Genomic DNA, 10,732 nt, shown 5'->3' on the forward strand with positions numbered 1-10,732 from the left:
AGAAGAGGTAAAATAATAAATAATAACAAAAAAACATCACACTAACAATATTATAAGATATTATTAATTTATAAAGCGAATTTTTGATTTAATCACGAATGTTTCATGAAAATTGTAAAATTCTTGGATAATAGAAGAACAATTGAATAATTTTGATTGGGTTATTTGAAAAATAAAATATACATGCACATAGTAATTTTATAAAAGAATTCATATATATATATATATATATATATATATATATATATATATATTGCTTAGGAAAAGAAAAGAGGAGGGGGGGGGGGGGGGGTGAGAAGAACCTCACCCACGTAGCAACCCATTCAAAAGAAAAGAGAGGAGAGAGGGGGGGGGGGGGGGGGGGTGAGGAAAACCCAATGGGTTTACTCATACCCTCCCCACTCGCAGAAGAGTTCCACCAATATAGCAGCCCTTTCTACATGTAAGTACGTCATACTAATTTTCATATTTAATCGATGTCCGCACGTTTCGAATTCGGACCACTCCGGTGAAATCTTAGCTCCGTTCCAACCATGCTACCATCTCAGTGGTATATAATATATATATATATATATATATATATAGATGCAAAAAAAATTATTTTGATTTCATATTTTTTTTTTTTTTGGGAGAATAATCGGAAGAATCATTCGTCCAAGAGAAAAAGGGCTCCGTTGGAGTTGATTAACTCAAGCATGATCACCCATTGTGCTAAGATATTCGCCATGCAATCAAGCAACCTCCTCAAGGACTACAACTTTAGCCATGGGAAGTAATCCCTCAACAGCATTATCTCCGCACGCCCGCAATAAATGCAGACATCTCATGGTATACCAACCATCCCGCTCCTGTAATCATTACCATTCATCATCCTCGAAGCAGAGGAAAGATGCTTGGGAACAGCAATTCCACTCAGATAGCATTTATATGTACTACATTGCCTCCTTCATCCACCCTTGTACGGATAAAAACTTTGCAAGAAAACACCCTACATTGATCCAAATCATAACCTATCTAATTTCTTGTAGAAATCCGAAGAACAATGATCGAATATGCAAAATAAAAATACTTTTTTCTTAGATAGAGAAACATATGACTCAATCGATTTGATCATGATACATGTAACTCAGGTATCTATTTCAAATGTGTTATGAAAACTATGAAAAGCAACCAAACGAATTGTATGCGCCAATTGCCATTTAGCTAATAAACCAGTGGATATTGAAGTTCCGCAAGCCAGGCTTTCTGATTCTGTATTTGAAGTAGTTGTTCGAATCCCTTTGTTGATAAGCCCAAATTTGTGTTACTATTGATCCAAACATCACGAACATAACCGCAGTAAATAAAAAGATATGAACATACCAAAGAGAACAAGTAAACACGAATAATGACATGCCGAAGCATCAATCAAGTCTTTATTTTATTTTTTTATCTTCTAAACTACTAGAGAATGATACCTAGCCAAATCCAATTCCAGGTGACTTCTTACAACGACGGAAAAAAATGGAAGCTTCAGAGTAAGATAACGTGTTTCCTAAAAAGAAAGCTAACAACGACCCACCGACTTGCACACAGAAAGCTGCCGCCGCTGCTGCAATCCAAAACCGTGTGATTGGATCAAGCCCTCATACCGTCTCAGAAGCATGCATCCAAAAGGCAGCAGCAACACAGCGCGGCCAAGCTGTACAAAATAAAGAACAAAAAGTTAAGAGAGAGAAAGAGTTTAGAACACGGGAAAGAAGAAAGAGTTACCAAACACGTGAAGTTTAAATTTTTTTTTTTTCCATAGAGATGAGGGAAAAAAGATTCGAGTATTCTGGGAAAGGGTATATTGGGAATAAAAAATAGATGAAGAAGTGGCCGTCACGTCACGTCACGTCACGTTGTGATGTTCCCGACATGGTGACCCCAGCGGGTAGACGACGCCCACGAGGAGCTAGCGCACGATAGCCGTGGAGGATCTGCTATCATGCGCTGGAAACGCCTGCCTTCCGATCGCCGGATCACGGCGCAGATAAGCCGCCTAAATAAACGGCCGATCTCTGTACCGGAAAAAAAAACGGCCGATCTGCTATCGTCCGCCGGCGATGCGGTCGTCGCGGCCGCCGGATGACGGATACGACGGCGAAGCGCGCGTGATAGCCGCCGGCTAGGAGAGTCCGCGGACCGTTAGATCTCCCGGAGAGGAATCCCTCATGGTCCTCCGACGGCCAAAATCCAGCCCTAGAAGCGAGAAGAGAGAGAGAGAGAGAGAGAGAGAGAGAGAGATTCGTACCATCCTTCGACAAAGGAAGGCCCGCTGCTCTGCTGCTGCTGCTGAGGTGGCGCTGGGCGTACGGCGGAGGGTAACCCTGCGAGGGGTACCCCTGAGGCGGATATCCCTGCGCGTACCCCTGCGGCGGGTACCCCTGCTGCGGATACCCCGGCGGCGGATAAGCATCCTTCGCGTACCCCTCCTGTGGATATCCTAATCATCACCCAAAACCAACTCCATCAGAAACCCTACAAACCAGAGAAATTCGAGAACGAATTCGAGAGAGAAATCGCTACCTTGGGGAGGGAGGGACGCCAACGGGGGGCTGCTGCTGGTTGTAGTAGCTCATCTCTCTCCTTCCTTGTTCTCGCCGGCAGCGGAGATCGGGTTCAATTAAGGCTCCGATGCGGAGTTCTGAGAGAATTGTGGGATCGGAGAGCTTTATAGGAGGAGAGAGAAAGTGGAGGACGCGTATCGAGAACTGTTAATACGCACGAACCGTATCCGGTTGGAATTTGTTTTTTAAATAAAAGAATTACGTATTTACGAGGTTCGGAACTTCGCCGCGAAGGAAGGCGGCTGCGTCCCCGCGACGGTGTTTCGCTGTGGTTACCGCCGTCGGATGGAGATCGGAGGGTGGATTTGGTTTTTCCGCCGTGACGTGATGGACGGTTGGGAGGTGGGCCCCACCGCTCAATGCCTCCGTGTCGGAAGTAAACAGCCAGGGTCGGTTTCCGCTCTCCTGTTGCGGTTTCTGGGGTAGGTTATAACTAACGCTGCAATTCCCTTTTAATAGTTTAACTTAATCTACTTTTGGTTAACTTAGTTTAATTTTTAACTGTTGGGGAAATGGGAAAAGATTTTACAGCATCCCAATCCAGAGTTGATAAGACCTAGTTTGACAATCTTAAACCAACCCTAATTATGGAAAATTTTTACAATCAGATAATTATATTCAAGACTTCATTAATTGTTCGCCGAAAATTACAAGGACTTCATTAATTGCAGTAGTTGCTACCATCGATTAGTTATTAATTGTAGAAGCATTAGTCTTAATTTGATTTATTGAGGGCATTTTAATTATTGTTAGATCATCATGTTCCATTAATGTTGCATTCTCTTCTGAGATAAGATAAAAAACCTAATTGATGAGGTTTAAATACTTGCTGAAATTATTATCTGTTCCTAATTAATAACATGGGTATCCTAAGTTATTGGCTACCAAATATTCTTAAGTTTTACAAATTTTAGTGAATTTCTTAATGATTAGGATGACACAATGTTTGCGGGGAGATAGCAATATCTAATGAATTATCCAGATTTTAGGTAATCTATTTTCGAAAACTGAATATATTAATATGGAGTATGAGAAATTTCCTACCCACATGGAAGAACTTCTATGGTTAGGTAGGGCATCCTTCTCCATGCCAAAGGGGTTTTACTCAAAGATAGTATTTGTTTTAATTGGAGCATTCTCTTCTGATCTCAAAGATATAAAGAGTGCACAATAATCATCAATTTTGTTTAACATTAGTTAGGGCTTCCTTCTCATTGTGGTAGATGTTAATTTATTCTATTTTATATTGGGATTTTTTTTCTCCTCCTTACTTTACCAGAAAGACCACAATTACAATTCCAGTCTACCCAAGTCGCCTAGCTGACTACATATCAAATATATACATACCATCCAAACTAAACGTCTTTCAGTTGCTTTCAAGGAAAAGAACAACCCATCAACTTTTAGGTGAGCAACAAAACTCTGTTTACTTGGTAATATAACGTTCTTAGTAGGGCTTCTTATATACCAAAATTATTTTAACCTTGAGACGTCTCTGTTTCACGTACAATTAGGCCACCATGAGGCCAATATATACAAAAGTTGGTGTCTTTTTATTCCGGTACTTCTTAGGGTTGTCCAGAAACCAGAATAAGCCATCCACAATAAGATTAGAGGCCATCTCCCAAGGATTCTCCTATGCCAAGTTGCCAACAAATCAATCATGGAGAGGGATCGACCAGCCGTCAGAGCTCTCATTTACCTTGTTTTTAGGAGAGCATCCACCTTGTTGTTCTTGATAACGAAGACAGGGATCAACCTAACCTGGATAGCAATGCATATGGTGCCGGTCCAACGAGGAAAAGAATATAAAGGATAGTCCAGGCCAATGAGTTCTTTATTAAAAAATATTATTATATTAATATATGCCCATAAGAACCCGGTTGTTGCAGCTAAGCAATGAGATCTCCAGGATTGAGCTTGTCATGCTTGTTAGTATATGCTCAAATGATCTTTTTTCAGTTATACTAAAACATTTATAATAGGGTAACCAGAGTCTCTCATCTTATAGTCCTTAACATGGGGGAGATTTTTAGGTTTAATTAGAATATATCCCCATCGATCAATCGCATGCAGCTATATATATATATAGTATATGTACATATTCACATACATATACATATGCATAACATGCATATGAGTATTGTGTATATGTAATATTGCATTGACTAGGGCTGCAAATGGGCGGTTCAAACCCGGCTAGAATGAGCCTGACCAGATAGAACAAAGGCTTCTTTCGGATCAAGCTGAGGCCTGCCCAACCTGGTTTGGTCGCACAGCTTGTTGACTCAAGACCAACTTAATTATTATTAAATTTAATCTCGAGCCTAGTTGGGCCTATTTAGGAAGATAAGGAGAAGACCAGGAATAAGGGTCAGATGGCAGAAAGATGATAATAACAAACCACTGAAATGGAGCCAAGAGCAAATAGCACTTGGATTCTCTGGTTGGCACCCTCTTCTGAGTTCCTATGTCAGGGAGATGTTTTATTCGAACTTGAAAGGTGCCATTTTTTATTGTATTTCTTCAAGAAAAGCAGTGGAGGCCAAAAAAGATTGGCAATTATCTTAACTCACTTTAGAAGTGGATCTAGCTTTTACATGATCCACATTAAGGAGGAAGAGCTTTGTGCTTTGTTGGTAGCTTTCCTAGCAAGTCTTCAGGTGCCCAAGTATTTTCTTTGCTTGATCAGTGCCATGTTTACTCTGTACAAAGTTTGCTTCTACTTTCTTTCCTTATATTCCTGCATGCTGAATGAATTCCAGACCTAGAGCTTCACCTGCTTCTAAATTTCCCTGGTAAGAGGAAGATTTTGCCCAAGTATTTGCAAAGCCGGGTCCTCAGGCAGCAATTCTGCACCAGTATCCTTACTTACAAGCTCTCTCAAAGGCAATGGAAAATTAATTTCCCACTTTGTAGCCATACACATCCCCCTTTGGTCTCTTGACATACTCGAGAACATGAACATCTGAAAGTTTTGCTAAAAGACATGTGACTTGAAGAATTAGACATGCCATTTACATATTTCTTCTCAGAAGCATTGTGAATGGACAATGACTGTTTTTGAATCTCCCCCTGCCATTATTCATGAGGTACTGACATTACAACATTACACCACACACACCACACACACACACACACACACAGAGATATATATAAAGAAAGGAATTAAATATGGAATATGAGCAAGGCATGCTAATTAATCAAAGCACTGTCTTAAATATAATAATTTCTCCACATGGTAGATGGAGGTGAGCGAGCTAATAGAAAATTTATCTACAGGATGCAGTGGCCAATTATAAATCAACTTGGGCTTTCCACTACCCAATTAATTTATGGAAGCAGAATATCTAACCCAATATTAAAATCGAATAGAGTGAATAAGACCTGAAAGAGAGTATCAGAGAATTGTAAACACAAGATAAAGAGTGAGAGAGTATTTTGCATACGATAACTCTCATTGTTTATAGAAACTAGAAGGCAGGGAGTACATGACCGTTTATTTCTGAACAGTCAAGAAAAAAAAAAGATAAATCATTGTTTATCAATAGTCACTTTCAAATAAAATAGTATTGAAAGGTTAAAAACAAAACAATCAACAACTCTCTTAAGAACCAAATTTAAAGAGTACATTTTAAAATCTGATACTTTAACCAAAGGATGCTTCCAATGAACTACGTGGCTTTTGATGGTATCCAACAGTTCTTAAAGACTAAAGATCAAAACATTTGAAAAACTGAAGTAAAATTAAAAACATTAGAAAATATTTTAAGAATTCCCCACCTTATTTCTAATAAATTAAATACATTAAAAATATTCGGGTGTATGTATAGTGTATACCTATAAATGGATCGACCTTTGCATGTAGGAAATAGATTCACATGTCACACTATACAGGACATCTGTCTCCAAAAAAGATAGCATATTTAGATGAGGCCGCCATAAGCTGATCCTAGCTTAGAAAATACAAAATTATTTATACTGATAGCTTGTAAGAATTCTTAGTCCTGACTTATAAAACAAAGTCATTTTGCAAGTGTCCACAACTCCTCTATCACTTCTCATATAGTGAGATGAGTTTCTCAGGAGCAAACTCCAGTCTCACCATATATTGATACGGCAATGCAATGATTTTTTTGAAATAGTTAACCCCATTATTGGGTCATCTCACTATTTGAAAAAATATTAGTTCATGGAAAATATTACTTGTCCATCAGCATTTCTCTCAGATAAATTTTGATTAGTGTTTCATTTGAACTTTATTTGTGGTATCTTCAGAGAATGGTAAACTTAATACTAACGATCACCAATCATGAATTAGGCTTTTAACCAAGTTTATCTTATTTCAGTTATTGGAAGACGTACCTATCTTTCTGATATATTGTAAACCTTCTCTCTTGGCTATACCTTAGTATGAGTCTCAATAAACATTTGATCAGTAGGTGATATTCCAACACCATATGACCCTTTTTTCCACAAGTCTCCGAACATGATCATATCTCATAGCAATGTATTGAGACTTTCTGGCTGGCAGTCATATTATAAATATGCATATTTAAGAAAAGTAATGTAAGTATTATAAATGTCACACCGTCACACTAAACGTAGTAAGATATCAATGCACTCATAACAAATAAATTAAACTTCTATTAATTTGGATAAATCTTTAAGATAGTGTATGAATCAGAAAATAGAAAACTTCTATCTTGCGTACATACCCTCCTAAATACTTAAAAATTTGCATGAATATGCTTCCAAAATTGATATTTGTATGTTATACTCTCATCCAAACACTGGTTTGTGCATATATACCCTTTTTGTTTGTGTATATATCCAGGAATAGTCGTAACGTCATTAAGAAGTTAACAGGTTTAAAATTGAAAATGACAAAAGATATCTTAATGGGATAAATATGCAAAAAGAAATGTTTGACACCGACATAGATAGGTAGGTAGAAAAATACCAAAAAGTTGCGAGACGAACTCTCTTTGAAGGGAACTCAGCAAATAGTTCAAGAGGAAGAGAAGGTGCCTTCTCACAAAGAAATCTATGGTGAGTCAGCTCGGATAATTGCTTACCAAAAACATAGGTTTCTAGAAAGCCATAAGACCATCTATCGGGGGTTCATATTGCCCAATACCGAAACGTCAAGAAAGTTGGTGACTATTGAAGCTTCGATGAACGACTGTAAGTATAATGGTCCTGAGATAACGAAATTCCTATCGAGTAAGTTTTGACCTATATGATAATGCTATATCACTAAATAATATAACAAAAAAAAAGGCAGAAAGCATACAATAGATTTATTTCTATATCTTAAAGAGAATTAAGAGTGACTCATACCCATTCAACAAGAAAACATTGGCCAATTTATTGAGGGATAACTTGCTCAAAATTTGCAATGAAACCCCCAAATCCCCCCCTTCCTAAGAAATTTCACATGCTACAGAATCCTTTTTTATTTGTAAAAATTCATCAAAATTTTGAATTAATATAAACAGAAACTTACAAAATGCCTCCTTTTGGGTGCTCTCCATAATCCTCTTCAACTGTCAACTTTAACATTGCTTGAAGAGGGGGTGTTGACCATAGCATTGAGCATGATGTATTAACAAATGAATTCATTCTCCACCACTTCTTTTATCCAACAGTTCACTGTTCTCCTTCTATTACAAGTTCTTCATTCTCCATCTCCTTTTATTGGAGCCATCAAGCCATTCTAACCTGTCTATTTCAGTGTGAGATTCTTGATAATGTAAAATCCATGGAGGACAACTTACTCTCTTTAAATTGTTAAAAGCTGGAGATAAAAGAAATAGAAAGAAAATAGAGGGAAATATGACAAGGAATGAAGCAACTAAATAGAATGTGAGCTAATCAAAGAGCTGTCTTAAAAACAGGAATTTCTCTGATATGATAGATGCAAGTGATCTATTAGAAATCTTGTCTCTAGGATACAATACCCAATTATAAGTATTACTTAGACTCTAGGCTATCCAGTGAACTTATAGAACTCGAATACCCATTCTAAATAAATAGATTTCAAGAAGAGGACAAGATTTGAAAAAGAATATTAGAGATTTGTAAAGATATGATAACTTTCACTCAATCTACCTCTATTTATAGAAAATAGAGGGTTGCAATTATGTGATCATCAACTCCAAAACAATCAAGAAAATTAAATAGAAATAACTGTTCACCAATAGTCATTTTCAATAAAGTAGAATGAAAATAGTTAAAACAGATCAGCCAAAAGTGTCTTTCAAAAACCAGAACAATTACAAGGCATCCTTTGAAGACAATGAATGGTTCCAATGTTCAAATTGTAAGATCTACATGGCTGCACGTAGTTACCAACAGTCATGTTCAAAAGAAATCCTAAAACCAACAGCCAAACATTTAATAAACTAAAATAAAAGCAGTCAAACATTAGTCAAAATATTCTACACTCTAGTTCAGTGATTGTTATGGAACTAGCCTTTGATGGGGAGTATGCTACATAGACAACGAAGCCAACATCGCCATGCACAGAAAGTTGGCACCTCCTTGTTTAGGTTCTTGATCAAGGCTCCATTAGAATCAGCTTTAAGAAGTAATGTTGAGGTCACCAATTGGAAATGGACGTTGGTAAGGAGCTCAGCATGAAGTACTATGATAACCCAGGTTGCCACCCTTGAATCAAAATAGTAGTGATCTCTTTAGGGGTATGAAAAATCAAAGAATACTTAAAACAAGAGGAAAAAGATTTGTTGAAGAGTCCTATAATATAGATTTAGCATGGTTGGCCATTATTAGCTTCCTTATAGATATGTGATACCTCAACGGAGGGCAATGCGTACATCATTCATCAGCATCTTATAGAAAAGGATAAAGCTTGGCAAAAGTAAAAAGGCGGATCCAAAAGCTAACTCTAAATAAATATAGGAAGCCCTCAAGTTCACTTAACAGAAGTCCGTCTTTCCTATACTGCATGCAATTCCATCTGTACTATCAAAAATTCTGACTTCATCTGCAGCTATAGAGTACCATTAGCACTAATTGCATGATTCAAAGAACTTTTCTTTGCTATTCTAAAATAATGTAGAGGATAGGTTCTTGGTGGCCTAGCTTTGGAATCAGTAACAATGGGTATTAACTTTGACCGCTGCTAGAGTCCGTCCTAACGTGCCCCATAAGATTGGAAGGTCAGGAAATTAGATAGATTTTGACAGAATCAGTAGGCATTCAAACATGTCACATCTTACTGGAGCTATTCTCTGCTTTGTTCAAAAGGTAAGACATCAGCAGTGGGCCACAACCACTTTCTTTCAATTTTCCCAGCTTTAGGTGTTTGATTTTGAAATTTACAGCTTGCTCATCCATGCTTGTGGTTATAATATAAGAAGTTCGATTCTTAATCTACTCCTTGACAAGCTATGTTTTTGTAGGAATTACATTAAAACATGAATGGAAGAGAGCAGAAGATTACTATTAACCTTTCGTGGGCTTAACGTCTGGGATCAAATAATTCAAATTGTCTTTTCCTTTCATTTTAATCTTCAAACATGTTTAATAATACAAGATTAGCTACATCATGAATTTAATACTACTTTTACTAATGAAAGGCACCATAGCATGGGCCTACATGAAGTGCAGGTAGGTCAGAATCCATTAAAAAAAAGGTGCAGTTCATGATGCATGGAGGATTCAACTTCCTTTCTCTTTCCTTTTATTCTAAGCTTTAGACCACTGGCTTCTGGGATAGGAAAAGGCCATCCATGAGTCACAACTTGTATTTTAGATGTTTGAATGCAAGTTCCACGTAGTTTGAAGTATTCCTGAGAGGGCCAATTATTTATATTCCAACATGGACTTCCTTAGCAGCTTCCAAGAATCAGTCCTAAAAGATAAACTAGACTCCTTTATAGAAGACTCCTACCGGACAGGAGTATGTTAGCCAGACATGGTGTTCGGATCACTCCCTTTTGTGATGTTTGTTCGGATGTTGAGGAGTCCATCACGGATGTTATCCTCAGCTGCCTCAGGGCAGTGCAGATTTGGGAGAGCTTCTCTCCTTCCCCACAAGTGCTGGATACAGCAGAGGACCTTCTACACTTTCTGAGGGCTGCTATGAGGAGTCCGAGCTACGCCGAGGAGGGAGA

General features: G+C 37.9%; 1 long non-coding RNA gene across 1 annotated transcript; it reads right to left on the reverse strand.

Moving 5' to 3' along the window:
* Window positions 1-1,338: 1,338 nt before the first annotated feature.
* On the reverse strand, window positions 1,339-2,729 carry LOC120106045. The gene is made up of 3 exons (XR_005508273.1): window positions 2,551-2,729; window positions 2,276-2,467; window positions 1,339-1,681 (listed from the first exon to the last, which is right to left on the reverse strand). It is a non-coding gene; the product is annotated as an uncharacterized LOC120106045 (long non-coding RNA).
* Window positions 2,730-10,732: the final 8,003 nt, after the last annotated feature.

The sequence above is a fragment of the Phoenix dactylifera genome, unplaced genomic scaffold (genome assembly GCF_009389715.1).
Source record: "Phoenix dactylifera cultivar Barhee BC4 unplaced genomic scaffold, palm_55x_up_171113_PBpolish2nd_filt_p 000438F, whole genome shotgun sequence".
In the NCBI taxonomy this organism is placed as follows: domain Eukaryota; kingdom Viridiplantae; phylum Streptophyta; class Magnoliopsida; order Arecales; family Arecaceae; genus Phoenix; species Phoenix dactylifera.